At 59.7% G+C, this 26182-nt stretch overlaps 1 protein-coding gene across 1 annotated transcript in view; it reads left to right on the forward strand.

Moving 5' to 3' along the window:
* Nucleotides 1-344: 344 nt before the first annotated feature.
* Nucleotides 345-26182, forward strand: part of FAM222A (family with sequence similarity 222 member A) — a 48527-nt gene continuing 22689 nt past the window's right edge. Inside the window, exon 1 of the mRNA XM_081283100.1 lies at nt 345-1400. The gene's annotated coding sequence lies outside the window, so the exon portion shown is untranslated. The remainder of the gene's footprint in view (nt 1401-26182) is intronic.

Here is a 26182-nt window from a genome sequence, read left to right on the forward strand (position 1 = left end):
GCCGGGTTCCTTGACAAAGGGACTACAAGTACCAGCATGCCCTGAGCCCCTAGCCGGGTCCCCTCCACCCGGTGTTAGCGCGCTGCACGCCGGGAGTTGCAGTCCTCGAGAGGTAGGTCCCGCCTTGTCCCAGCTTGGGGGAGGAGGTTGGAGAGCCGCCCTGCCGGCCTTTGAATTTTGCCGCGAAAAGCGCGCGTGGCGCCCCTCGGCCCCGCCCCCTGGAGGACGCTGCGCCGCGTCACCGTGGTAACCGCCTCTTGGCCCCCGCTGATTGGGCTGGGATGCTGGGGGCGGGTCGGGGGCGAGACGCTGCGGCGGCCGCCGGCGCTCGCGCCTGTCAGTCGGGCCAGAGCGGAGCAGCGGGCAGCAGTGCGGGGCCGGCACCTCCGCCGAGAGGCTGCGCGCGCCGGCCGGGGTAGGCGGAGAGCCGGGCCCGCCGCCTGGGGGGCGCGGCGCGCGGCACCGGGCCCTGGAAGCAAGGCGAGACGCCCGCGCGCACCAGGCGGCGCGAGGCTGCGGCCCCGGGAGCCCCCGCGCGGCGCCCCGGGCCATGGGCGCGTGAGAACCCGGCGCGCGCCGCCCCTGCTGCAGTTCGCGAGCTCGCACGTTCGGTGCAGAGTCCCCCGGGCCGTCTCCGCTTCCGCCCTGCGCCACCTGGACTTGCTATTCCTTGGCGCCGAGGCCCCTGAGGCTGCATCCGAGCCTCCGACACCCGCTGCCGCCCGCCACCGCTGCTCGCCGGCTTCCCCTCCCCCCACACCCGGGGCCGGGAGCCGGAGGAGGAGGGGCCCGTGCATTCTCGCCGCTGCTCTTTGCAACCTGCGGGGGCCGGTGCATGCCTGGCGAGGAACCGGGGCCGCTGCAGGTGCGTGCACTCCTGGGAGGAGACGACCCCACCCCCACCCCCCGGCGAACCCGGGGACTGCGAGCGGCGGGCGGGCGGGCGAGCGAGAGGAAGCAACAAAGACAGGCTGCAGCTGGGGCTGGCGAGAGGGGCCGCGGCCGCCCGGCTCCCTGCGCGGACGGAGAGGGCGCCCTGGGAGCGGCGCGGGGCGAGCTGCAGAGGTGAGCGGGGCCCCGAGGGGAGGCGCAGCGCCTCCCGCCGGACGCGGCGAGCACAGACTCCGGCGAGGATGCGCAGCCTGAGCGCCCTCGCGGCCCGGGTCCCGGGCGAAAGCGACCCTCGCTGAGCAGAGAACCTCCCAGCCCGGACTTCGGACGGCGCGCTCCGGGGTCTGGATATCTCTCACCGACAGCGTCCCTTCCCACCCGGAGAGAAGCATCGGCTCCCGAGCGGGGCTTCCTCCGGCAGCCTCTGCCACCTCTGCATGGCTGCAACCTGTCGAGTGGAGCGTAGAGGTCGCTGAGACCGGGTGCCCTACGACCCCCTGGCTGATCCGGTGAGTTGCGAGGGGCGGGATTCCGGGCTAGAGCTGGGGGCACCTCTTGGTATCAGGGCAGCCCGACTAGACCTAAAGGGGACCTATATTGTTGGGGGCGCTGTGCCCCTAGCCTGTCCCTTTCCCTTCCACCCACAACTTGTTTGGACTGGTCAGCTGACTTGAGTGGAGGCTGGGGTCCCCTGGTGTCCCCCCGTGTCCCCCGGGACTAAGGTAGTGCAGATGCCAGAGAGGAAAGGTCACTCCACCCATAAAGCTAACAGACAAAGGTAGTGGCTCCAATGTCTGAAAATTCCAGGGGAACTCCCGCGTCTTGGAGGAAATGAGGGGGCACCCAGGTTGGGACAGCATTGAGGGTCTCCACAGCATCGTCTGAGATCTTAAAAGGGAGGGTCAGAAGGGAGGTATGAGGTCCTGGCCACGGTGGCTACATAGAAGATTTTGCCCTCTGTGGACGGACAGTAGGGTTCCCCCCATTCTGGCAAGTGTTCCAATAAATAACTTACAGAGACACCTGGTGTTCTGTGGCCCTGGGAGGAGACGTCACTGCCCAGCCTCTGATGTCACTGGAGTGGTCATGGCAATGAGACTTGCCTTGACCCAAGGCTGGAGGAAGCAGGGCCAGATGCCTTTGAGTAGTGGAGAGGTAAAGGCTGGCTCCCCCACCCTTGCAGTCTTCTGACCTAAATCCCCAGCCACCACATGAGGTGGGGGAGGGAGACCGTGCCAGCTGTCCCTGCTGATGCTCCTCCCTCCAAGGACAGGTATTTAGAACTTTGCCCATGTAGACTGGCAGTGCCTGGGGGTTTGGGACTCCCAGATAGAGTAACTTCTGATTTCAAACAAGATGCTGAAGAGGAGACCTCCCTGAACCCCACCATATACCTAGCCAGCAGGCTAAAGCTCCCGGGGTCCCTAGAGAGATGCGGGCCCTCAGCCTTCCAACAGGCCACTTCCGCTCAGGAAAATGTGAATGCCTGCTCCCAGCCAGGGAAGGTGCAGAGGAAGCGCTGCCTGCCATGCTCCAAGTCCAGGGGATCCCCTGATGTCCAACCCCAAGGGAAAGGGCTTGGCCCAGCCTGTCCCACGCTCCCTTTGGTGTTTAAGATGATTTTGACAAGCCTAGTGTGATGGATGCTCATTACGTGAACGGAGGACAAGTCAGTGGTAAGGTTTGAATCTGTCTCGGCCAGGGCCGGTTTTGATGAGCAGAGGGCACCCACCCTGTTTTCCCCTCCACACCCTGTCACTGGCCCTTAGTTTGCAAAGACCCGGAGAACCCCCAGCCAGCTTCCTGCTGGGGGCTCTGAGATTCTCCCATGTCCCTTCCAGCAGTTACTGCCAGCGTCGGCTGTGAGTGCAACTGCTGCGACCACATTTCTAGGAAAAGCTTTGAAAACCGTGTCATGGCTTCAGCGGTGTGGGCGGGGTGAGAGCCGAGAAGTGTATGTGGGGGGCCATTCTTAGAAGCGAGGCCCCTGTCTCCATGCAGTGAGCATTTCCCCTGCTCTCCTACCAGACTCTAGCCAGATTAACAGGTCTAATAAATACTGGCGGAACTGCTTTTGGGGGCTTGGCAGGGAGATGGTATTTCCAGCTGAAATGGTGTCGTTAAACACACAAGCTTCAGAGGACACAGGAGCAATAATAGCAGATTGGGGGAGATGTGGGCAGAAGGGCTGTTTGCACTGCCTCTCGACGCTTCCCAGTTTAGAAACAAACTCAGAGTGTGCGCCAGAGATCCACAAACAGGCAGTTGGAGGCCCTCCTCGAGTATTTACACTTCCTCAGCCAAGGCGGAGGGAAGGGCTGTCAGAATTGGGCAATTCCTTCTGTTCCCTTCCCTTGGCTCCCTGGGCTTGGCAGTCGGTGCCAGACGAGGAACGGGGTGGGGAGTACCGGCTTCTCCGGCGTCTCCCTGTGCGCCAGGCATTTTACTCCAGGATCTCCTTGAAGTAGCTTATGAGCTGTGGCCCATTTGATAGATGAGGAAACTAAGGCTCAAATCAAGAAAGGGATGGTCTACAGGTGCTCAGCCAAGTAGCTGCAGAGGTTTGGCGCTGAATTGCCCTGGCTCCAGATCTCCAGGACCTCCCTGCCCTCTTGCATGGGTCCAGGGGAGCTTCCCCTGCTTGCCAGAAAGGGGTCCGTGCAAGAATTAGGAGCTCTTGGTAATGGAGGGAGGCTGGCTCCACCAGGATGCCTTGTCCACACCAAAACCCAGGTTTCAATCCTGGTTCCCCCTGACCTGCAGGCCCGTGTTGGGCAGAATGGCAGCTTCTGCCCTGGGCCTTGTAGGCCGCCTGCCCCCTAACCATGGAGCCCTCTCCAGCCCTGGGTGGTGAGGCCACCCTCAGCCATCCCAGGGACCCTGTTGGTGGGTGGAGCCGGTGGGGAGGCAGGGATGCAGACAGCAGGGACACAGGACCTAGCACAAGAGTGGGAGGGGCCCCATGAAGCAGGTGCCATATGAGTCTCCAAAAGGACCCCTAGGGCTGCTCCAGTCAGTGGGAGGGGCTGGGAGCAGCGGAGATGCCTGTGGGCCCTGAGCCTGCTGAGCTCAGTAGGGACAGGGTGGCCAGGAGGGGTGACCTGGAGCTCGGGTCACAGGGGAGGTTTAAGCAGGGAAGGCTCCCTCCACAGGGACCGTCACCCTGGACATCCTTTTGGGCCAGAAAGGGAGGTCTCCTCAGTCCTCTGGGCAATCTCCTCTCAAGGTTGGCTTCCCATCCCTGTCCCCAGTAATCCTTCTCACTTGGCTAATTCCGCATAAGCGCTTCCACGTTCCTCTGAGCCTCCAGGTTGCTGTGGACCAGGACCTGAACTGGGCCAGGCCCGTTTGCTTACACCCCTTGTAGAGAAACCTGAGGCTCCCTGGTGAGCAGTGGCTCCCAGGAACCCTGCCCCGCACTCACTGACTGTGTGACCTTGGGTGAGTAGCATTGCCTCTGAGTTCGTTTCCTCTTCGGTGAGCAGCAGCTGCTAACAGCACCCATTGCCAGGGTTATGATGAGGATTCAACTGAGGGCTTAGTACAGGCTATAGCATGCAGTAAGCGTTCCATAAATGCACAGCCTCATGGCTCCTCTTAGCTTTATCCTCAGAACAGGGCCTTGCATGACTCTCCCAGTGAAAGGTGGTAGGCTTCAGCCTAAGGCAAGCATCTACCTTCCCTTCTGGCCTGCTCTGCACCAGGGCACCTCAAGTCACCCGGGGGCCCCCACGTGGTGCGCACACGTGGCTCCCATCTGAGTTCTGGCGGGGCTGGGGCCCAGCCGGGGCCTCCCCAGGCTCCCCTGCCTCCCTTCCCTCGCAGCCAGGAGGCGAGCTAGCAGCTCATATTCATGAACCGTAATTCAATCAGGCGGCGACTCCTCTGGGCCCGGGCGGGGGTGAGAACGAGGAGGCGCGCACAAAAGGGCCGCTTTATTACCTCCCGCGGGCCGGGGAATTGCGGCTCTCCCCCGGCAGCGGCCGGAGCCGCCTTTATTGTGTTAACCCATTTGCGTGTCAAGAGCTATTGTGCGCTTTCCCCGCCTGTGCGGGGCGGCGGGGAGGAGGGCTGCGCGGCGCTGCCGGCCGGTCACCTCCGCGGGCGCCGCCCGCCGCCCTGATTGGTTGCTAAGTGATTTGCATCCAAGGTAATCACTTTTATCTCAGAAGGATGTCGACTATAATTATAAGCTACTGACATCTTTTGAAATCTGCCTAATGACTATTTTAGTCTGCCCGGGCTGGGGGTGGGGAGACGGGTTCCGAGGGGGAGGGGGATGCTGAGAAGCGGGGGGGGGGGGGGGGGGGGATGGATTCCTTCCACCTGGACCATTGATTCCCCAGTTGCCAGAGACATCTGAGGGCCTCGAACAAAAGGTCAGGAGGCTGAAAGGGAACTGGCATTCCTGTGGGCGGAGTTAGTGCCATTTTAGAGATGGGGAAGTGGAGGCCTGGGGACGGAGCCACCTGCCAAGAAGACACAGCCCTGACCCATAGGTACCTACCTCCGTGGGCTGCTCTCTCAGTTGGGGAACACACGGGAATAATGGTGATGGTGCCTGGTAGAGGGCAGTGGTCGGGTACCTTCCAGGGTGTTGGTATCCCCGTTTTACTAGGGAGGAAATGGGCACAGGGTAGGCATGTCACTGCCCAAGATCACACAGCCAGGGAGTAGCAGAATGAGGTCAGGGTGGAAGGGGTGGCATGGGCAGCCCTGGGGTCCAGCTCCCCAGCCTCTCTCCTGCTTCCTGTTGTCCAGCCTGGCCAGGGTACCCAGGTGCTGGCCATGGTCAGGTGGCAAAGCTCTGAAGGCCCACAGCCTCCCTGCAGCCAGCAGGGACCCTGGGCAGAACTGGCATAGGGCTGGGAGGAGGGCAGGCTGCAGCTGGCCGTTGAGGGCTCCTCACTGAGGGGCTGGTACTCTGGGTTCTGAGGACTGAGTGGATTTGCCCCCATGGGAGGGATGAGGAAAGGCAGGGGGGCTTGTCAAAGGGCAGAGGTCAAAAAAGGTGATAAGCCAGGAGGTACTGGGGGCCTTGAGTGCCAAGCTCAGGAGTGGATGTGGTCCAGAGGAGGAGGAGGACACCTCTCAGAGGCCAGGCCGATAAGGTGTGCTGGGGGAAGGGCTGCCCTATGCCTGGGTGCTGGGTGCTGTAGAGTCAGCAGGGGGCTTGGAACGCTCTCAGACCTGGGCTCCCACACTGTTGCTGCCTGTGTGTCCTCAGACAAGTTACCTCACCTCTCTGGTCCCTGGTTTCCTCGCTTGTTGAAGAGGGTGACTGCAGTTGCCTTATGGCTTTCTAGATGGGAAGACCTTGTGTGTCTAGTTCCTTTGAGCTCTGGGGACAGAGAGGGACAGAGAGGAGGGAGGGGCACAGCAAGCTGGGTGACATGGGCTCAGACACAGGCCCTGGCCATCCCCCTGGCCCCACAGCAAGTCACTGTTCCAGCTGCAGCAGCTGTTTGGGGCCCTGGGAGCCCCTGCTATTGTGCAGAAAGCACAGGGGACAAAGGCCTGGGAGGTCAGGGGGCCAGGCCATAGCTGGCTGTGAACAGGCTCCCCTGGACAGGGACTTAATGACACAGAACTTAATGACCCAGAATCCATGGGGAGAAGGGCCTCCCTTGGAGGAAGAGAGGCGGAGGAGGTCAGCTACCAGCTGTCTACCCCGGGATTCACTGCCAGGGCAGGGACACCTGCCTCCAATGTCCAGGCCTGAACTGGGCACTGGAGGAGGCCGAAGATGTGGTCCTCCCAAGGCCTGAGTTTGGGCTCCCACCTCTGTGTGACCTCAGTCTCCCAGTTTGTCAGATGGGCCCAGGATCCACCTGGGAGGGTGTGAGGCATGGCAGTGCAGAGAGGAAGTGGGCAGGAGCCAGGAATGGCTATTTCTGCTCTTTATGCGTGCATTCATTCAGAGGTTTGCTGCTCCGTGCCAGGCTCCCTGCCAGGTGCTGGGGACACAGAGATGAACAAGAGCCCCAGTTACTTTGAAAGGTGGCATGCACCGAGGGAGAGGCTACAGACAGAGTGGAGGGGGCGGATCCACCACAGAGGAGTCCACAGTGTGCGGCTAGGAGCAGGGACCCAGCAGGGATGTGGTCCCTGCCCTTGGGGACCCCGGACTCTCAAAGTAAGCTAGAAATTGGGAGGTGGAAGCTTACTACTACCTGGGGTGATCATGCAGGCTCCCCGAAGGGGGAGGCACTTGGAATGGCTGGCTTTGGGACTCCCTTTAAACACTTGCCTATTAGGAGAATCATGGGACACTGTTGACATGTACCATGGGCCACCGAACTCCCTGCCCTGGCGTTTTGTTCTCATTTAATCCTCTAGCACTCTGCGATGGGTGTGTTTATTCCTATTGTGTAAAGGAAGAAATGGAGGCTCAGCAAGATGAAGTTACCACCCAGGTCCTGGGCCACATGACAAGGTCAACACACTCCCCTTCATTGTCCTCAGGACTTTGGCCTCTCTTCCTCCTCTGAGGGCACTGAACATTTTTGGGGGGGAAGGCAGGTAACTGGGGATTGAACTCAGGGGCACTCGGCCACTGAGACCCTCCCCAGCCCTATTTTGTATTTTATTTAGAGACAGGGTCTCACTGAGTTGCTCAATGCCTCACTTTTTGCTAGGCTGGCTTTGAACTCGCCATCCTCCTGCCTCAGCCTCCCGAGCTGCTGGAATGACAGGCGTGTGCCACTGCACCCAGTTTAGGGCACTGAACTTGAGAGGTACTATTCTGGGAGGGTCCTTGAGCAGGCACAGAGGGAGCCTGTTTGGGGCCAGCTGTCTCCTTTGTGAGCTGCATGCCTTTGAATAAGTCACCCCCACCTGACCCCAGCCTCAGCCATGTCCTTCCAGAGATGTCAGCTGATGGCAAGTCCAGGCAGGCGTGACCTCCCTTATACTGCTGTGCCCTTGACAGACATTGCCAATCAATTGCTGCCCTCTTCCCTCGCTGAGTTCCTCCCCTGACCTTGGGTTCTCTCCAGGGCTCTGGGCAGGCAGTACCAATCAATCAGCAGGGCCTATGAGCTGAAACCGGTCGCCTGCCTGGCCTTGATGCGCTCCCGGGTCCCTCTGCGACCTTCATGTGGTTTGGAGGACCAGAGTAATCATAGCAAGGGAATCTGGGGGAGCTTCTCTAAGGATATGAGGGGTTCTTCAGCCACGAAAACCATTGAAGTATGAGAGTCAATTACCATTTTCCAGTTCTGACTCAGGTCTGTCCATGTGCAGATTTCAAACATCTATAGTCTGGAACTTATTTGCAATTAGCATTCATTGAGCTGCTCCTGAGAGAGAGGTCCTTGGTGGGCGCCCTCTGACTCCCCAGTGGACAGAGCCTCTCGGCACCTCTAGCCCCTGGAGAGATGAGGAAACCGAGGCTCAGCACGGTTAAGCAGAGTAGGTTTGTGAACCCACGGAGCGGCTGAACTGGCCTTCAAACTTGTCTCAAAGTCCCCAGCCTGGGGGTGGCAGGCGGACAGGGCAAGCCTGGACAAGGTGTCGGTCCTTGTGACACACTGAGGGCTGGTGGGCTTCTAGCAGACAGAGCTGGGCAGGGTGGCCTGGGTGGAGGGAAGAGCCCAAGAGGCAGAGCATCAAGTGTTTCTGTCGAGGGACCAGCGTGTGGCCTGACGTGGCCAGGATGTGACGAGAGGGGACTTTGGAAAGATCCACAGCTGTCCTTGGCATTTGGACTTTGCCCACTCACCATAAGGTGCCACAGCTGCTGTTTGAACAGAGGAGCCATGCGGTCCCATCTGTGAGAATCTCTGAACCCAGGGTGGGGTGCGTGGGGCTACCTGCCTCTGACCTACTGGGAGTGTTAACCTGGAATGCAGTAGGTAGGCGCCCCAAAAGTGTCTGCTCTAAAAGAGTGAATGCTCCCCTGACTAAGATGCTCCTGACCTGCCTCCCCAGGGGCTCAGCTGCCAGGAGGGAGAGACCAGAGTTCCTTTCTCCAGGGACAGTGGAGCAGCAGGCCTGGTGGTGAGCGACACGCAGGTACCCTGGCAGGAGCTCCCCTCTCAGCACTCTGCTGCTCTCCGAGACCCTTCCAGACCTTCCTGTGGGCTGTCCACGCCTCACTAGCCACGCCTGGCGGGCAGCGTGGGCCCAGCACTTGGGGGGATGAAAGATGAAGGTTCGTGACCATTTTTTAACTCAATAAAGGGAGAGACAAGCGGCAGGCTGCAGGCTGGAGATATAATTAGTTCGCAGCAGTGGCGCTTTCTTGATTTAGCTTCTGCGAGAACAAGACAAGGATGTTATACCCAATTAGCAGTAACATCCAGTCGGAGCCTCAATAGGTGAGATAACAAGCTATTTTTATGACTTTTCTTTCCCAGCTTGGAGGGGGCAGGGGAAGGGGGCATGAGGGCCTTATTTCTTTTCATCGGGGAACAATTATGAGCCATCTCAGGATTTCCCAAATCCAAATGATGCATTTGTTAACCCAAACAAGCAAGCCTCCCACGGCAGCAGCGGCTGGGGTGGCCAGCGAGCATTTTTGAGCCCAGGGGGTGCGGCCCCTCGTCCACTTTCTGGGAGCCCCGCGAGAAGGCTGCCCGTGCGGAGGCCATCAGTTTGGCTGGGGAGATTCAGCTACTCAGAGATTCTTAGTGCCTGCCCTGATGGCCCTACCTGCCTTCTAAGAGACGCAGGAGGCCGGGTGGACTTTTCTAGGGGTGGGGGAGGAGCCAGTTCTGGCCCTTGGCGCCCTTCCTGGTACTGCCCTCAATCGCTTCTGCCAACTGGGCCAGAGGTTCTGGCTCTTCCACCTGGAACCTGCCAGGGCACTCTGCCTGGTGGGCCCCTTTCATGGTGCGCGCTGCCTACCCACCCTCCTGCCTGTCCTGGGTCCCAGATCTGTTCCCTGGCAGGTCCTGAGTGTGATTAGCTGCACTCTCTCCACGCTCATTACCCCACAGCCGGGCACCCCGCGCCGGCCAAGTCCCCGCTGGGCAGGGAAGCCCTGCCAAGCCCCACCTCACTGCCTGGCTGTACCCGACTTGGGGCGAAGGCCAAGGGATGCCCAGAGAGGGGAGCTGGCCCGGCTGCTGCCACACCCCACCATGCCAGGACCCCAGCCTCCCCCCCCCCCCAGCAGGTTGGTCCTGAGGAATCTTGCGCCGCCTTGTCCTGTGCCGCCTCTGTCACTGCGGAGCTCATGGTTCAGATAACTGACAAATCCAGCCATGCAGAGTGGGAGTTTAATTGCAAACAGTTTTTATGGATCATGGGCCCATCTGTGCCACCATATGCAAGAGGGAAAAGTGCCCCTCTCTTCCCCCCCCCCCCAATCTCACTCTCAGACTAAATCCAAAAAAACATGGCAGCCTTTTCTGAGGGCTTCCAGAAGGCAGGATATTTTTTTCTGGCTGGAGCCGAGCACAGAGCAAGTGCCTTCCCAGAAGTGAGACCTTCTCTGGGCCTGGGCACGGGCCGGGCTCAGCCTTTCCCAGCCACCTGGCTGATGCTCTTCCTGTGGCCTCTGGTGGCCTCAGCCTGGGGAGCAACACTGGGTGGAAATGTATGAATGACTGGGGTTGGAGGGGGCACTTCCCCTCCCATTTCTAGCACAGGAAATAGAACCCCAGGAGGATGGGGCTCCCCAAGCCTCTGACTCCCTCCTTCTCAGTGGCACCTCTTATCCTGGTGTTCAGCCTGACTCTGCAGATGGCCCCACCCAGGATGGAAAGGCCATCCGTGGGGGGCCCTCGGACAGCACTTCCCCCAGGGCCTGAGGGCTGGTCTTGGCAGACATCCCTCTGAGGCTATGGCCTGGGTTTAACCCCCCCCCCCCCCCCGCAGTGCCACATGCCAGCCGGGTGACTTCAGACTATTTCTCTCTCTCTGCCTCAGTTTCTCTCTCCGTCAATCAGGGGTGAGAGTTGATGGATTGCTGCCCTTGGGGTGCGTTTGTATCTGTCCTCTCCCCCCACCATGAGGCTGGGGGCCTTGTAAGTGAGGGTTCTTGCTTTGTTCTCTGGGACACCCCAGGCCCCTGATGAGGACGCTCGATGGCTGTGGGAACACCTGAGGGAGTGAATGAGCAAGGGAGGGGACATGGGCCTTGGCTGGCCAGCGATTCAGGGATTCTCCTGCTATTCTCTCTGGAGTCTGCGGGGTCATGAACTCCATTCTACCCGCGAGGAAGACCAAAGCTCGGGGACAGTAAGGGACTCTCTCAAGGTCATGCAGCTGAAGAGAAGCCAGAGCTGGGACCGGAAGCCTGATCTAAGGGACTTCCAGCTGACCAGGTCCTGCCCTGCACATTACAGGTGAGGAGGGTCAGGCTCAAAGTTGGGGAGGGACTCGGCCGAGGTCACACAATAAGAAAACAGTAGCCAGGGTTCGTGGGGGTCCTTCCTGTCCCTGTCGTACAAATGAGGAAACGAAGACCCTGTCTCCACAGAGCCAGGCCAGACTTGCTCCGCCTCTCTCCTTTCCCTGCCCCCTCCCCTGGGCCTGGGCCTGGGCCTGGGGGCTTCACCATGAGCCTTATAAACTGGCAGCTTGGGAGTGTGGCAGCCAGGCCCTGGGCAGGAGTCCCTGTTCCCCACTTGGGCACTGGGTACAGCCTATCCACAGCAGGTGGCAGGAAAAGTGGGGCACAGGCTCCGTCCCCCGGCCCCGGAGGAGCCCAGGCCCGTTCCCCGCCCGGTGGTGATCACCAGCTCCTGTTGTAATCATTAAAACTATTAGAAGGAAACGTTTGCTTGAAGCAAGTGTCAGGCTCCGAGTTGTGCTTTGTAAACGCTCACAATTAATGCCAATCAGGCCCGGAAAAAAGCCGGCCCGGAACCCTGTCTGTTTCGTCTCATTTGTCAGCTGGTGCGCGCCATGTTGCACATTTTCATACAATTGCTATAAACATAAAAGGGAAACTCCACAGTGTTCCCGGGCGCCCGGATGGTGCGCGCAGGCCTAATGACTTGGTGTTCCGCTGTGCACTTGGCCGCCCAGAGCAGGTGGGAGGGAGGGAGGGGGACTTTGTGTGGCAGGACGGGGACTCCTGGGGTCAGCCAGGGAGGTGAGTTGGGGGGGGCCTGGGCCTCTTACCGCACGCTCTGCAGGCTGTGTGGCCCCTAGAGCCTAGGACATCTGGAAATTAAAACCCCTGCTGGAAAGAGTCGGTAAGCTCTTCACATAGAATAGCGGGTCCACCAGGCCTGGCTGCGAGTCCCCTAGGATGATCACTCGGGGTTTGTTGCTGCCCCGTCACATCAGGCACCTACCAACAGGGCTTTGGTTTTCCCCTGTGCAGTGGGGGGACAGCCCGGGGGTCAGGATTTCAAGCCAGCGGGGGCCTGGGAGCATCACCAAGTTGTCTATGTTGTCTTACATGGTTGCTGCCTAAACCCTTTGAGGGCGAACCGTCCCTCTGAGCTACAGGGAGTGCGAGTCCGTAACCATTGTACCACCCTGCCTCATCCTCTCAGGGTAGCCGTGGGTTTAGTCCCAGCACACAGTAGGTGTTTAATAAACAGTAGCCCCTGTCGTCCCACTGCCTGGAGATGGCCTGGGGCAGAAGTGACCTCAGAGCCTCAGGGTCAGCACCAACAGACATGGACCTGGCCGGGGTGGAGGGTGGGGATAGAGGGATCTAGAAAGGGGCACTGTCTCCCTTCCCAGGAGGCTGGGCCCACAGCCTTCTGGGGTGGGACTGAGGAAGGAGATGCTGAGGACATGGCTGGTCAGTCCCCAGGGCTTCCTGCCCACCATCCCTTTCCAAATTTCACACCAAGCCCCTCGTCACCTCTCTGAACCCCCTGACAATCCAGAAGGTTGGCCATGTTGCTGTCACAGTGCCCATTGTACAGATGAGGAAACCGAGGTCCAAACCAAGCCACGGGTACACAGCTACCAGGTGGAGCTGGGGGCAGAGCCGCACCTAGGCTTGGCACCCGGAGTCTTCCCTGCCTCGCTAACCTGGGCATGAGGCCTCACCACACATCTGTGCTCTGCCTTCTGAGCTTTCGGCTCTCTGTGGACAGGGTCCTCTGAGGCCAGCCTGGCCCGGCAAGGACACTCTGGCCTTTGTGTAGGCTCCGGCCAGGCTGGGCAGCCAGCAGAGGAGGAGAGGGTGGTGTGGCCCGCTGGCTGGGACAAACGCACACAGAGGAATAGAGGCCCCTTTGTGTGGCTCTTCGTGGGGGAGGGGGTGCTGCCAGCTGCCACCCCGTGTGACCGGGGAAGCCCGAGCCCTCTGTAAGGTGGCCCCCCAGCCCCAGGGGACCATCCAGGAAGCCTGTCCTCTCTCGGCCACTTCCTGCTCTTGTGTGTGGTCCTCTTGTTTGGAGGACTGGCTCTGAGAGGAGCTTCAGGCGGCCACTCACCTGCTCTGCTGTGGGCCCACTGTGTGCCAGCAGGGGCCAGACACTCCGCAGGCCGAGGGTGAGGTACAGTAGTCGCTCCTACAGACTAAGACACCGAGGTCTTTGTGCAGAGCGTGGCTCACAGTAGGCCTTCAACAAAGTCCCAGCAAAGATGTGGGCAGCCCCGGCCCCCACCTAGGGGGAGAAACAGGTCAGTGACCAGGCCACGTGTCCAGAGGGGGTCTGACACTTTCACAGTCTCTCGGGGCTCCTGGGGCCCGGTTGCAGATGAGGAGGGACCCTCAGAGAGCCAGGTACCCGCTGGGCTTCTGCAGCTCCTGAGCCTGAGAGCCCAAGGCCAAGGCCAAGGCAGGTGCACCTGTCCCTGGGAGTCACTGCCTCAGTGCTTTCAAAGCTGACAGTCTTCTTCCCCAAGAGACCTCGCAATGAGAATTTGAAGTAGGATTTTAGTTTTGTTGGTTTTTTTCTTTTTTCTTGTTTTTAATGCAGCAACAGGGCAAAGAAAGACGTGTGTGGGCAGGGATTCCCGTGGTGCTTGGGTGAGGGGCACGTCGGGGGTCCCCGATGGCTCGTCTTTCCCATCCCCGGCCAGAAAGAGCCCTCAGAAGCCACTTGCATCCCCGGGGCCCCTCCTCACACCCCCAGCCGCGCCTTCCCAGCCCGAGGCAGGAGGCAGGGCCCGCGCCCGCGAGGGCACCACCCAAATAGCTATAATCAGCAGCCTCGCCAAGACTTCAAACTCACCCAATTATCCTGCGAGGGAAAAAAAACACAAAATGAAAACAAATTAACATGTTTGCATAGAAGCCGCCGCGGCAACACACACAGACGCGCACGCACGCTGGTGCTGGCGCGCGCCCCAGCCAGGCTGGGAGGCACCACCGCCATCCTGTCCCCAGGCCTGGCACCCACCTGGACCATGCCAGCCCAGTGACCAGATTGGCCCTGAACCTGGGGCCACCGGTTTCCTGATTCTTTTCCTGCAGCGTTGGGGACGGAGCCAGGGCCCATGCGCGGGAGGCGAGTGGCCCTGCACGAAGCCCGTGCCCTGCCCTTCAATCGCTGCCTTTTTTCTACTTGACAAACTTGGGTGTAGGCTGGAGTCCCTCCGCGCTGAGCTGGAGTTAGGTGTACCGTGAGCCCTGCTATGCAGATGGAGACACTGAAGCCCAGAGAGGCTAGTGGGCCCGCCAAGAGAAGAGCTGGCTGGGGCACAGCCTAGAGGGTCCAGCGCCCGAGTCTGTACTGTGACAACTGTGCCTTCTGGGTGGCTCCTGGTCCATGGGTGATGTGCCAAAGCTACAGCCTGGCCTTGGAGGCCCCTCCGTCCTGTGGCCCTCTCTCAATCACCCAGGAGGCCACTTCTGCCCTGCAGGTGGCCCTCCTATGGTCATGGTCCTCATGTAGGGTCGCCTCCTCGCTCCAGCCCACCCTTACCAGGTGGCTTTGGGCTCTGGCTTCCCCTCTGTGCCCTGCTGGGTGCCCTTCAGCTCCGTACCAGGCACTGGAATACTCTTCAGAGGGGCTCAGCTGTCCCCTTTCCTGGCCTGGGGACAGCCCCTCTCCTCAGGGCTCCGTGAAGCTCCGTCTGGCCCAGGGTTGGGGGTGCTGGGCTCCTGCCTGTGCATCCCTACGTGTCTGACTCTTCTGTCCCCAGCCTGGCATGCTCAGGGACTCGGTGGGGTTTGGCGCACGTGCCCCTCGGAGCCATCTCCCTGCTCTCGCCTGAGCGTACCTGGGGCCTCGTCCCTGGAGGTTGGAGAAAACTGCAGCGATGGGGGAGGCTTAGGTCCTGGGGCTCGAGAGTCCACAGCAGCCCTGCCCCGTGCTCTGTGTGACTCTGGGCAAACCCCTTCAGCTTTCTCAGCCCCGTGCTGTCACCTGTGACCCAGGCCGGTGACGAGCAGGCACCACGCCCTGCACAATCCGTTCTGGCCTTAGTCCCCACCCTGGCCACTGAGGGAGGCATGGCTGGAAGGACCACGGGGGACAGTCCCTCGTGGGGCTAGAGTAAGGCCAGCAGGATGCTATTGTGGTGGTGGCCTCCGGGTGGCCCCTTTGACATCAGCCTTGAGTTGGCCTAGAGTCATGCCAGCAGCCACTCAGGGCAGGGCAGTGGTCAGAGGTGACCCAATGCCCACCCCAGGAGGGGCCACCCCTGTCCTGTGGGTTGAGTGCCCAGTTGGAACCCAGCCCACCCTCAGCATGGCCATGTCCTGGCTCTAGAGTTCCAGAGACCCAGGTTCCCATCCAGACCCCAGGAGGTAGCCAGGGACAAATCCCTTTTCTCTCCTCCCTGAGCCCCTGCTTCCCCCAAGAGGACAGGAGCCTTGGATAAACAAATAATGGGCTTAGTGCCCCGTGTGCTGAGGCACGGCACCCAGCGGCCCTGCCCAGGCCTCGTGAAGTGGAGGCCCTTTCCCTCTTCCAGAAGTTTCTGGACCCTGAGCCTCCGTGACACAGCCAGGGGCTGGGGTATGCACCACCTCCTGCCCCCTGCCCCCTGCCCCACTGGCAGGTAACCAGGGCCAAGAGGAGGCTCTTGCCCACCACTGGCAGCCCAGCCCCCTGCCCACCTCGGTGAGCACTCTCAGGTCTGCAGGGCCTGGGGTTCCCAGGGGGTGTGTATGTGGTGATGGTGGTGGTGGAGAGAGGCCAAGGGCCAGACCAGGTGACCAGAAGAACTGTGAGCCCTGGGCCACACAAGGGGCCAGGGGAAAAAAGCTCCCAACCCTTCCCTCTGTTGTCCCCCTGGGATTTATCGAGCACCCGCTGGGTGAGCCACGTGGCCCGGCTTCCTCCATGCCGGTCCCCTGGGTGAGCCGTGAGGCCTCTCTGGAGTCAGTGTGCTCACACAGGGCTTTGGTGGCAGTCACAGCAAGGTAAGGCTCAGTGCCAGGTGCCTGAGAGCCCAGGAAGGGGAGTTGCCCCCCACCCTGGGAGTAGGACAGGGGCCGCTTCCAAAAGTGACTGTGGAGCTGGGCACGGCGGGGTGGCCCTCTCCGATCCACCCTTCTGAGGCTGTGGAAAAGAGGATTCTTCTTCCTTCCATTATGAAAGTAGTACTCAGAAATGACAAGCTCTGCTTCATGTTGGGGACGCTCTGCTTCATGTTGGGGACATTCTGCCAGGTGCTGGGCATTTGGGCAGTGTCTGGTCTTACCCTGGGTAAGTGACCAGCCTGGACAGGCGGGCTCCATGTGCTGGCGTGGCCAAGCCCGTATCTTTCCTGGGCTCGGGCACGTTCTGAAGTGGACTTGGAGCCACCTGCCCAGCAGCCCGGCCGTGGGTGCGGAGCCGCCGTTGTGTGCACACATCTGAGCCTGTCTCTTCCACATCAGGTCATTTGTAACCGTCACCAGGCAGTCGGGCCGTCGCTGATCCAATCTTGGCTTTGTGCTGTCGCAGCCGTTTTTCTGCGCTGGGCTGATTTTCAAAGGAGGCCCATCTTCTGGCCCACTTTTCAGAAGCGGGGGGTGGACTGGGGAGCTGTGTGTGCGTGTGAGTATGTGTGAGTACGTGTGAGCACGTGCACACGCTCTCCTCCTCCTCTGAATGCCCAGAGTGGGATTTGGGGTGAGGTAGGCAGACAGGGTCCCCCCAGGCCTGCTTTGCCTCCACTGTCACCCCAGCCCCTACCACCTGCCCACTTGAGCACCTACTGTGTGCCCCGCTTGCAGATACAGCACAGTCTGTGCTTTGGTGGAGGAGAGATACTCAGCCATTCATCAATAAATAATCAAGGTAATGACAGTGAATGAGCCACAATGGTGACGGAGTAATGTCTGGGCAGAGGCTGCCAGTCCACAGGGTGGTCAAGGAGGGCCTCTTGGAGGAGGTGATGTTTGAGATGAGGCGTGAATGAGGAGATGGGGCTGGCACAGAGGGTGGTGGGCAGTGGGCAGTGTTGGGGACAGCACAGCTGTGCACTGGCCACAGGTGGTTACTGAGCATGTGCAGGGAGGCCTGGCTGAACTGAGGTGCCCTGTGGGTATACAGTGCACCCTGGATTCCAGAGATGTAGTATGAAAAGAAGAACACAGAATGTCTCACTGATAACTGGGAATATCGATGACATCTTGAGGGGGTACTAATTTGGATCTATTGAGTTAAATAAGATACATTATTAGATTTAACTTTCTGCTAGAAAATTTCTGTGTGGCATTCCTTCTACTGTGTATTTTCCTTGGCCAGCACTGGCATCAAGACAGAAACGTAAGTGCAAAGGCCCTGGGGTGGGACTGAGGTTGTCCTATTAGAGGATCAGAAGACCCAGTGTGGCTGAGCAGAACTAGGAAGGGGACGGGGACAGTGCAGGTAGCGGGTGGGGACGGGGTTCCCATGGGGCCTCCGAGGATATTGTTACAAATGCCAGGAAGGGAGTTTTGAGTGGAGAGGGATGTAAGACACATACGACCCTCTAGGGTGGGGAAGGGCGTGGAGGCCAGGAGCCCCAGGTCTCCTGGACGGCAGGTTCCATTGCAGAAAGCATTGCTTCCTGGGAAGATCTCCGCTTCCAGGTGCTCCTGGGTTTCTGGGACTTACGTCCCCTCTCCTCCCACTGTCCCCTCCCCCTCCCCCGCAGCTGTTCCCTGTCACATCAGGGAATTTACCATGAGCACCAGCCTCCTGTCAGGTGGTCAGAGATTGAATCCCTTTTGAAACGTCCCTAAAGATAACCAGAACACAAGTGTGCTTGTGCGCTGTAGAAAAACACAGACAGACAGGCACGGAGAAGGAAAATGGGACTCCGGAGATGAATGGTCCCGCGGTGGGCAGCGGCAGACGGTCGGCCCTGCACCCCAGCACTTTGTAGACCGCGTGCTCTGTGGCCGGGTGACACATGAAGGGGTCAGAGACACCCCCATCAGCTCACAGCCAGGGCGAGGGCTGGAGACTGGCCAGTATTCGAGGGATGCGTGTTTGGCCCTCAGAGGTTTAGAGACAAAATTGGAGGAGACCACTCCAGGGCGTGGCCCTGACCTTGAGCCTCTGTCCAAAGCCTGCATCGGTCTTTCTCCCAGCCCCAGAAGCGTCTGTTGGCCTTGGCTTGGGGCTACAAGTCAGAGCTAGCCCTTCCCAGCCTCTGTCCCACTGTCAGCTGCCTGTCCTCCGGACACTGCTGGACCTTTCCTCCCAGGGGCCCAGTCTCCCCTGCTCTGGGTGTCTGAACCCTGACCTTCCTGCCTTCATCAGCCCCCTGCCGTGGCCCTGGAGGCCGCTCCCGCCCTGCATCTCCTCCCGGTACCACAGGGCTGTCATTCTCCAGGTGGAGCGGGGGTTAAGTGAGGTGGTGTCTGTAGAGTGCGGAGCCCGTGGGGAACACTAAAAATAAAGATCAGCGCTCACTATCGCTCTTACTACCGGCCTGCCTCCTTCCCCGCTGCCTGGTTTAACCCTGAACTGTGGGTGCAGGGCCGGGGGGGGGGGGGGCTGGGACACTGAGCCCCTCCCCTCTGTCTCACCTTTGCCCTCTGCACAAGGTGCTCCGTCTTTGGGGACCCCTTACACCTGGTCTCACCTGATTACACCTTTGTTTTGGTCTCTGTTGACATGCTGCTCCCCCAGAAAGGTCCATGCCCTCCCAGAAACCTGGATGGGGGGCCCCTTCCTGCCAAGCCCCCCGCCCGCCCCTATTGTGGCCTCACAGCACGGTATTTGGCTTTGATCCCCAGCTTCCTCCACCTTTTGGGGAAGGTGACGATGGAGACTTGGCTGCCACTTTTCACGCAAGGGCCGAGACCAGGACTAGGAGAGGGGAGGCCTCTCTAAGCTTCCCACCTTGGGGTCTGGCTTCCGGAAAAGGGGTGTCTTAGGAGGTGACAGCTGGGTAGGAGGCTGAGATTTGGGTCCCCTCCCCCGCCAACTAGAACCTGCAACCAGAGGCTCCTTATGAGAATGAGGAGTCCCCGCATCCACTCCAGTGTCCAATGTCCAGTGGCCACGACTGCCCCCTGGAGGGGCTATCGAGCATTCCTATGAGACCCTGATTCCTATACCAAGTCCCTCCCTGCCCTAAGCCAGCACTGAGGGCTGGGGGGTCTCTGGAGTTGGGGGGCTCCACCTGGATGAGGTGCTTTCAGCCCCTCACCTGGAGGGCGGCTCCTGCTGCAGCCCGAGCTGTCTCGGGGCCTCCCCACTCCTTTCCGTCCATCCTTCGTGTGCTCCCCGTGGGGTGCTCCCGTCATCTTTGCTCCTCCCCCTGCGTCGCTTCCTGCTCACCAGCTGAGAATGATCCCGTGTGATGCTCGAAATGGCTACCCTTTGCCACGAGGACCTGGCACTGTGTGTGTACAAGTTCCTGGTCAGAAATCAGCCTCCTTTTCAGATAAAAAAACTGAGGCTCAGAGATGATGGAGGGATGTGCCCCAAACCAGAGTTCAGGGATAAAGGTGGGGTTTAGGCAGAGGAGAAGGCTCAGGGATCTGGCTCCAAAGCCCGGGACTGGATGCTGTCACTCTCCTTGTGAGGCAGCTGGGGTGTCCCCCACCTTGACACCCCTGGACTGGGCCGATGGTCCCATCATGGCCCCTGTCTCCTTCCCGCCTTCCGACGGCTCTTACCCCATCAGGATCTGTGACTGCCCAGCATGTGCACAGGACCTGGCACACAGTAGGTGCTTGTCAGGCCACCATCACGTCCCAGGCTAGTTCCCATGGTGAGCGAGGTCCCTGTGCTCCCAGACCCACTCCTTCTTGGCACGGTGGCAGGGAGCTGGCCGTGGTGCTGAAGGGCTGTGGGACACCCGCCCACCCCCCAGAGCCAGCCCTGTGTCCCATCCTTCCTGAGCCCACCTATCCGTCAGGAGCTGTGTTTCTGGAACCTACAAAGCACAGGCACTGGGTCAGCCTTGGGAGCCCGTGGAGGAAGGGTCAGGAGGCCACATGAGGAGGAATCCGCCCCCGGCACCGTTCTAACACACTCACATGCACATGGGTCTTAGGAGCCCTGAGGACCCTGGGCTTCCGAGGAAGCCCAGGTGGATTCTTAAGGGGGAGGGATTGCACAATCCATGGCCAGTAAGCTAGCCTCGCCCCCCAGGGATGCCCCACCGAGGACCCAGGCTGCAGCCAGAATTCAGGATTGTCACCATAGTGTTTGCTCATCTCTCTGGCCCAGAGCCGCCAGCACCTCTAGCTCTAGTGCCCAGCCCAGACCCAGGCCACGGTGAGGCTGAGAGAGCTAGGTCCAGGCTGGCTTCTCTGTCCTGGAGCAGATTTGCATCTTAGAGCCCTGCCTTGGAGGATTGGATGCAGCAGTAACTTGTGGGGAGATGAGGCCTCGGGTTGAAGGGCACAGTGCTCCCCCACACCGACCTTAAAAGAGAGTAAAAATCCCCTTCTGGTGCTGCGGCCCAAATAGTGGTGGGAAATAATCACTTTTCACAGGCCCCTTATCCACGGCCAAGCCTACGCGGTGGCGGTTTAATCAGCAGTGCCCGTGTGACTTGAAGATTCTGGCTGGAGAGATCAGGAGAGGGGTTAAAGAAAATTACCCTGGCCTCCTCCATGCTAATGTAATCTCTAACCAGATCTGCCTAGCCGCAGCTCAAATTGCTTTTTAGATTAACATTTAATTATTAACAGGGTCCCCTGGCAGGCCTGGGGCTCTCAGAACAGGGATGGGGGAGGGAGCCGCAGGAGGGAGTGGGGGTGGGCTGGGCTTCAGCTCTGGCTGCCTTGCAGAGACAGGGTGGGGAGGGAGAGAGGGGAGGGAGGAAGGAGAGGGTGAGGGGTCAGGCCAGGAGCAAGACAGACGAGGGCTGGAAAGGAGAAGAGAGACACAGGGGCAGGGTTGGAGCCTGAAGACAGAGGAAGAAATAGAGGGTGATCTTCCCATCGTGGGAACCCCAGAGGGGGCGGGGAAGAGACTGTGCACCGAGATTCCCAATGACTTTTTTTGGGGGGGAGGGGTACTAGGGATTGACCACTGAGCCATACCCCAGCCCTATTTTGTATTTTATTTAGAGACAGGTCTCACTGAGTTGCTTAGGGCCTCACTGTTGCTGAGGCTGGCTTTGAACTGGCGATCCTCCTGCCTCGGCCTCCTGAGCCTCTGGGATGACAGGTGTGCACCACCGTGCCTGGCCCAGTGACATTTTTGAGCAAGGATCCTGCACCCTTTCTTCCTTGGCACGGGAAGGCTGGTTTCTGGCCCTTTGCTGTTCGGAGAGGGCTGTGCTTTCTGAAGGTTTGTGCTGGTTCAGCTCATGATACAGGGACCTGACCAGACATGTGACCCCCTCGGGTCGTAGGGCCAGGGCTGACCCAGATCCTGCATGTGTTCTCCTCCTAGGCTCGGGCTCCCCACAGCACTTCAGGATGTACCCTAAGTTTGGGGACAGCTGGTGGCCAGGCCAGGGGATGGAGGTGGGGTGGGTGGGGGTCCTGCCCTTCCCCATGCAGGTTGGGAGGCCCTCGGGCCTAGGCCAGATTTCTCTTTCACTCAAGTCCTCACTGGCCACTAGGCTCCTTGTAGGAGCCTCTGGGTTGTCCCAACTTCTTGTCCCATCTTCACTTCCAATTCTAAGCCTCTCAAAGGTAGGGACCGCAGCCACGTGTGGTGACCCACGTCTATAACCCCAGTGACTCGGGAGTCTGCAGCAGGAAGCTCACAAGTTTGAGAACAGCCTGGACAACTTAGTGAGACCCTGTCTCAAAAACTAAAAAGGGCCGGGATGTGGCTGGGGTAGAGCACCCGGGTTCAGTCCCCAGTACCACCAAAAATTAAAAAGGAAGGAACAAGGGGACTGCATTTAGAATCCTGAGGGTACGCCGGTGCTGTGGGTCGTGTCTGAGAGCCCAGTGGTGCGAGCTGGGCAGTCCTCACATGTCGGCTGGCTCTCTGCCCACCCAGGGTCAGTTTGGGAGGCAGAGACTCAGATGCTGTGGTTTCCTCAAGGTCACTCGGCCAATAGGAACCCCCATGCCGGCTGGTGACACAGGACCTCTGGGGCCGGCTCTCCTCTCTGAGCTCCGAGTCCTGTGGGACACCAGGAGGGGCCTGGTACGACCTTCCTCTCGAACCACAGCCCGTCTTTGGCCTCGAGTGGAGCCTGGCTGCTCTGGGGACAAGGGGGAGGGGGAGGGCTGAAAGTGAAGGCCACAGCCTTGTCCTGCTGCCTGCTCCAAGGACAGCCCAGCCTGGCTGGGAGACCAGTTGCTGATCTGTGGACCTAAGGGCAAGTCCCGCCCACCCAGTGCCTCCCGGGACAATGCAGGGGGCAGGAGGGAGGGGCTGGGAGGGAAAGTCCGTTTTTACCTGGAGCTGGATTGAGCCATGGAGGGTCGTCAGTTCTCCTGGGGTATTGCCCTGGGGCCTTCTGGCAGGACACTCTTGGCTTCTACAATGCATGGCGTGGGCTTGGCCTCCAGAGGTGCTTGGCGAGTGTCTGCCACCTCAGTGGAGGGGTGAGTGAGCATGTGCATGGGTGTGGAAGAGCCAGGGCCTGGGCCTTGCTGTCTCAGGATTTTTTCGGGGCAGGGTGGGATGCTGGGGGTTGACCCAGGGACGCTCCACGGCCCCAGGCCTTTCATTTTATTTTGAGACAGGGTCTCACCAAGTTGCTGAGGCTGGCCTTGAACTTGTGACCCTCCTGCCTAAGCCTCCTGAATCAGTGAGATTACGGGCCTGTGCCAGGGCGCCCTCAGCTTCCTCTCAGTACCGCTGTGCCCAGCGCACTGGGGTTGACACCTTGGCCCCGGCCACCTCAGAGCTGTGTGACCTTGTACAGATTGCTTCCCCTGTCTGGGCCCATTTCCTCATCTGTGAAATGGGGCTAAAAATAGACACCCCCCCTGCAGAGCCTGCTCTGGGGATGCACCCAGATGAGGGCCCCAGTGCACGGGGGGTGTGGCCCAGAGGGAACACTTGGGAAATGCTCGCTGTTGGTGTTGGTACCAAGGTGCACATTGCTATTTCTGAACTTCCCCCTCCCGCTGGTTGGGGGGCTCCCAGACACCCACTGCAGCCAGACAGGCAGAGAGAGGTGACAAAAGACAGTCAGGACCAAAGGCCCCAACTCCCTGTTCTTTTAATAAAAATAAAGATGGCCTGCAGACATCCCTCTCTCGCTCATTGTTCTGCCAAGGCAGGCAGCAGACCCGTCCCTCCTTGGACTTGGGAAGTTCCTTCCTTTCTTTCCCCTCCCCTGTCACATTTCCTTTATCTAAATCCTCAGCTATGAAAGGGCATATCGACAGCTGGGGGGCGTTATCTGGTGGAGGGGACCTTTTCCTCGGGTGTCTCCGAGATAAGGCGTCTTATCAGTCCCCGTGTCAGGGATGGTGCCAAAGCATTCTAATCATTGAGGCTTGCGACATTTTTCCTCCCTCCCTCTCACCCCCCTTTTTATTATTAAAACCACAAAAGACCTTGAGCTTATAAACAGTCTGATTTGCAGATAGGATTTCAAAATGAGCAGCTCTCTGGATGGTCCCCAGCAAAGCTGGGGGAGTAATGAATCCATGTGGGGATGCTGGGGGACTGGCAGTCTGCAGCTGGGATGGTGCCAGGCAGTGAGGGGGGTAGGGTGGGGGTCAAAAAGATCATGAGTGCTTTAAGTGCCCACCCAGTCCTGTCCCTGGCTTGCTGTGTGGCCTTGGACAGGAGGCTTGGCTTCTCTGGGCCTCAGTTACTTCACGTGCAAATAATCAATTCATTGATGGAGCCATTCAGTTGACACCTGTTTATTAAATGATCACTCTCTGCCAGGTACAGGGGACAGAAAAACAAATAAGACATGCACAGTCCAGTAGCCAGAAACAGATGTGAAAATTGGCCATTACAACGGGGTGTGATTAGGGCTGTGGTGGGAGGACCCAGAAGAGGGAGAAGCCGAGCCAGGACCCAGAGAGGCAGATCTGAGCCAAGATGGGTCTTGGTGGCAGCGCAGTCCGCCCAGGGGCCACACAGGTGACTGTCTGGAGGCCTGGGTGGCTAGCAGAGGCCAGGGAGACAGGTGGGCAGGCCTAGGGCCTTGCGTGCCCAGTGGAGACGGTCAGGCTGGGTTTGAGGCCCAGGAGAAGGTTCCGGCTTGTCTGGTTTGCAGGTGTCGGGATGTAGTTGTCCACTGGTGTTCCATTGGGACTGCCCTGGAAAGGCCAGGTGAGGCCTTACCTTGGCCACCAACTCCTCCCAGAAATCCCCTCTGGCCCCTGAGCTCAGTTGCCTGGTCCCTATCGCTCTCTGCACTGCCCAGGCGTCCACTGCTATAGCTCCGAGACAACCAGAGCCCCTGGGGTGCGGCCCTGGGACCCTAAGGGGCTCCGGGGGAGGCAGCCTGAGCATGCGGTGTGGTCCCTGCAGCACTGGGGCCAGGTCTGGAGAGGGACTGAGTTTCTGGCACCTGGTGAACAGCTGCAGGTAGAAAGAAAATGACCTGGGGGTCCAGAGGGACCATGGAGTGACTTCAACAAGCCAGAGAGGGGCAGTAGCCCTCCTGGGGTCGCTGAAGGGCTGGGATGGAGGACGCTCAGTTTCCCGCCCAGGTCCACAGCCAGCGCCTTCCTCCCTGGCCCAGCACTGCCCACCGTGGGCGGCAGCAGAGCCTTGTGGTGAAGGTCAGGCTCCCCCGCGCTGCTCTGGGTGCCCTGGACTGGGCATTGTCCCTTTCTGGTCTGCGTTTCCCATTTGTTAGAAGGGTGGGCGCAGGCTGGTTTTCTCTGGCTCTCCCCACAGCCCCCAGTGCCTGAACAGGAGGGCAAGAGGTGGCCACCTCTTGGAGCAGGAGGTGGCTGCCCAGCCTCCCTGTGGACCTCCTCCCTGCAGGTGCCCAGGAGGGTGTCGCAGCCCGGGAGCTGTGCGGGCCCTGAGCAGGTGCAGAAGCCCACCTCTGGGTGGGGCGGAGCGTGCCTGGCTGTGTCCTCCAGGCCTGTGTCCAGGGACACAGGAGCAGTGGCCCAAGCCAGGCCTGCTCCCGCCACCTGCTCACGTCCCAGGTCCCAGAGGGAGCGGTGCTGCGTGCCACCGTCAAGGACTTTCCTCCCGCCATCAGCCCACTTCACTCCCTTTTGAAACTGTGTCATTGCTGCTGATTGTAATGGCATATTTTAAAATTACCAGAAATCAAAGCCGGGAAGTGGATACTGCGGCTCTGAGGGCCTCGCTGGCGATCGGGGAGGGGGGAGGCTCCCCTCCCCTCCCCCACGCCACCCCCCACTCTCTGTGTCTCTCTCTCTCTCTCTCTCTTTTTTTTTGAGACAGTAATAGGAGAAAATTGGTTTTGAAACTGAATAAAAGTCCCTTTCAGAGGAAATCATTTCTTTCAGGGTACCTTGGCTGAAAGTAAAATAGAACATAATGAAAGGTGGTTACTGATTGTCTTTCACGTACCAAGAGGCCGGGGACAGACGGAGGCTGCCACCGTCTCGGGGAAATACAAGATTGGAATAATTGCGCCCTAACAAGGAGCTTGTTGTGAAATTAGTATCTTAAGAAAGTGGCGAGAAAAGGCTTCTCCTCATGAATACTTCATTATTAGAAGAAAGCGGCGGGATTTGGGCTCAGACACCTGTTTAGTATTAAATAACTCCCCTCTCTCCCTGCGGCGCCCCCTCCCCTCCTTTCCTTCTCTTTTCAAACCAACATGAGGGTGGAGGTGACCTGGCCCAGCTGCTGGGGACCCAGCCTGGGAGGGGATGGCCTGCCTGGGTGGCCCTTAGGGGTGTCCTAGGTTGAGCTCACACCTGGACCCGCCTGCTCCACAGCAGGGAGGGAGGGAGGGAGGACAGGCCTGGCAGGAAAATGTCCACCTCTCCTGGTGGCCTACCAGGCAGGCCTGTTCACACCCCACTCCTCAGGGTCTCCTGGGAATGTGCCTCAGCCTCCAGTGTCCTGCACATCTGGCTGCCACCCCCCGGGGAAGGACTGCCTGGCAGAGCAGGGCTGCCGAGGGTGACCCTTCCCTTCCTGTTGGGGTGAGGTGCTCTGGCAGAGGG

This window comes from Spermophilus citellus (genome assembly GCF_964194105.1).
Source record: "Spermophilus citellus genome assembly, chromosome: 3".
Taxonomy (NCBI): Eukaryota; Metazoa; Chordata; class Mammalia; order Rodentia; family Sciuridae; genus Spermophilus; species Spermophilus citellus.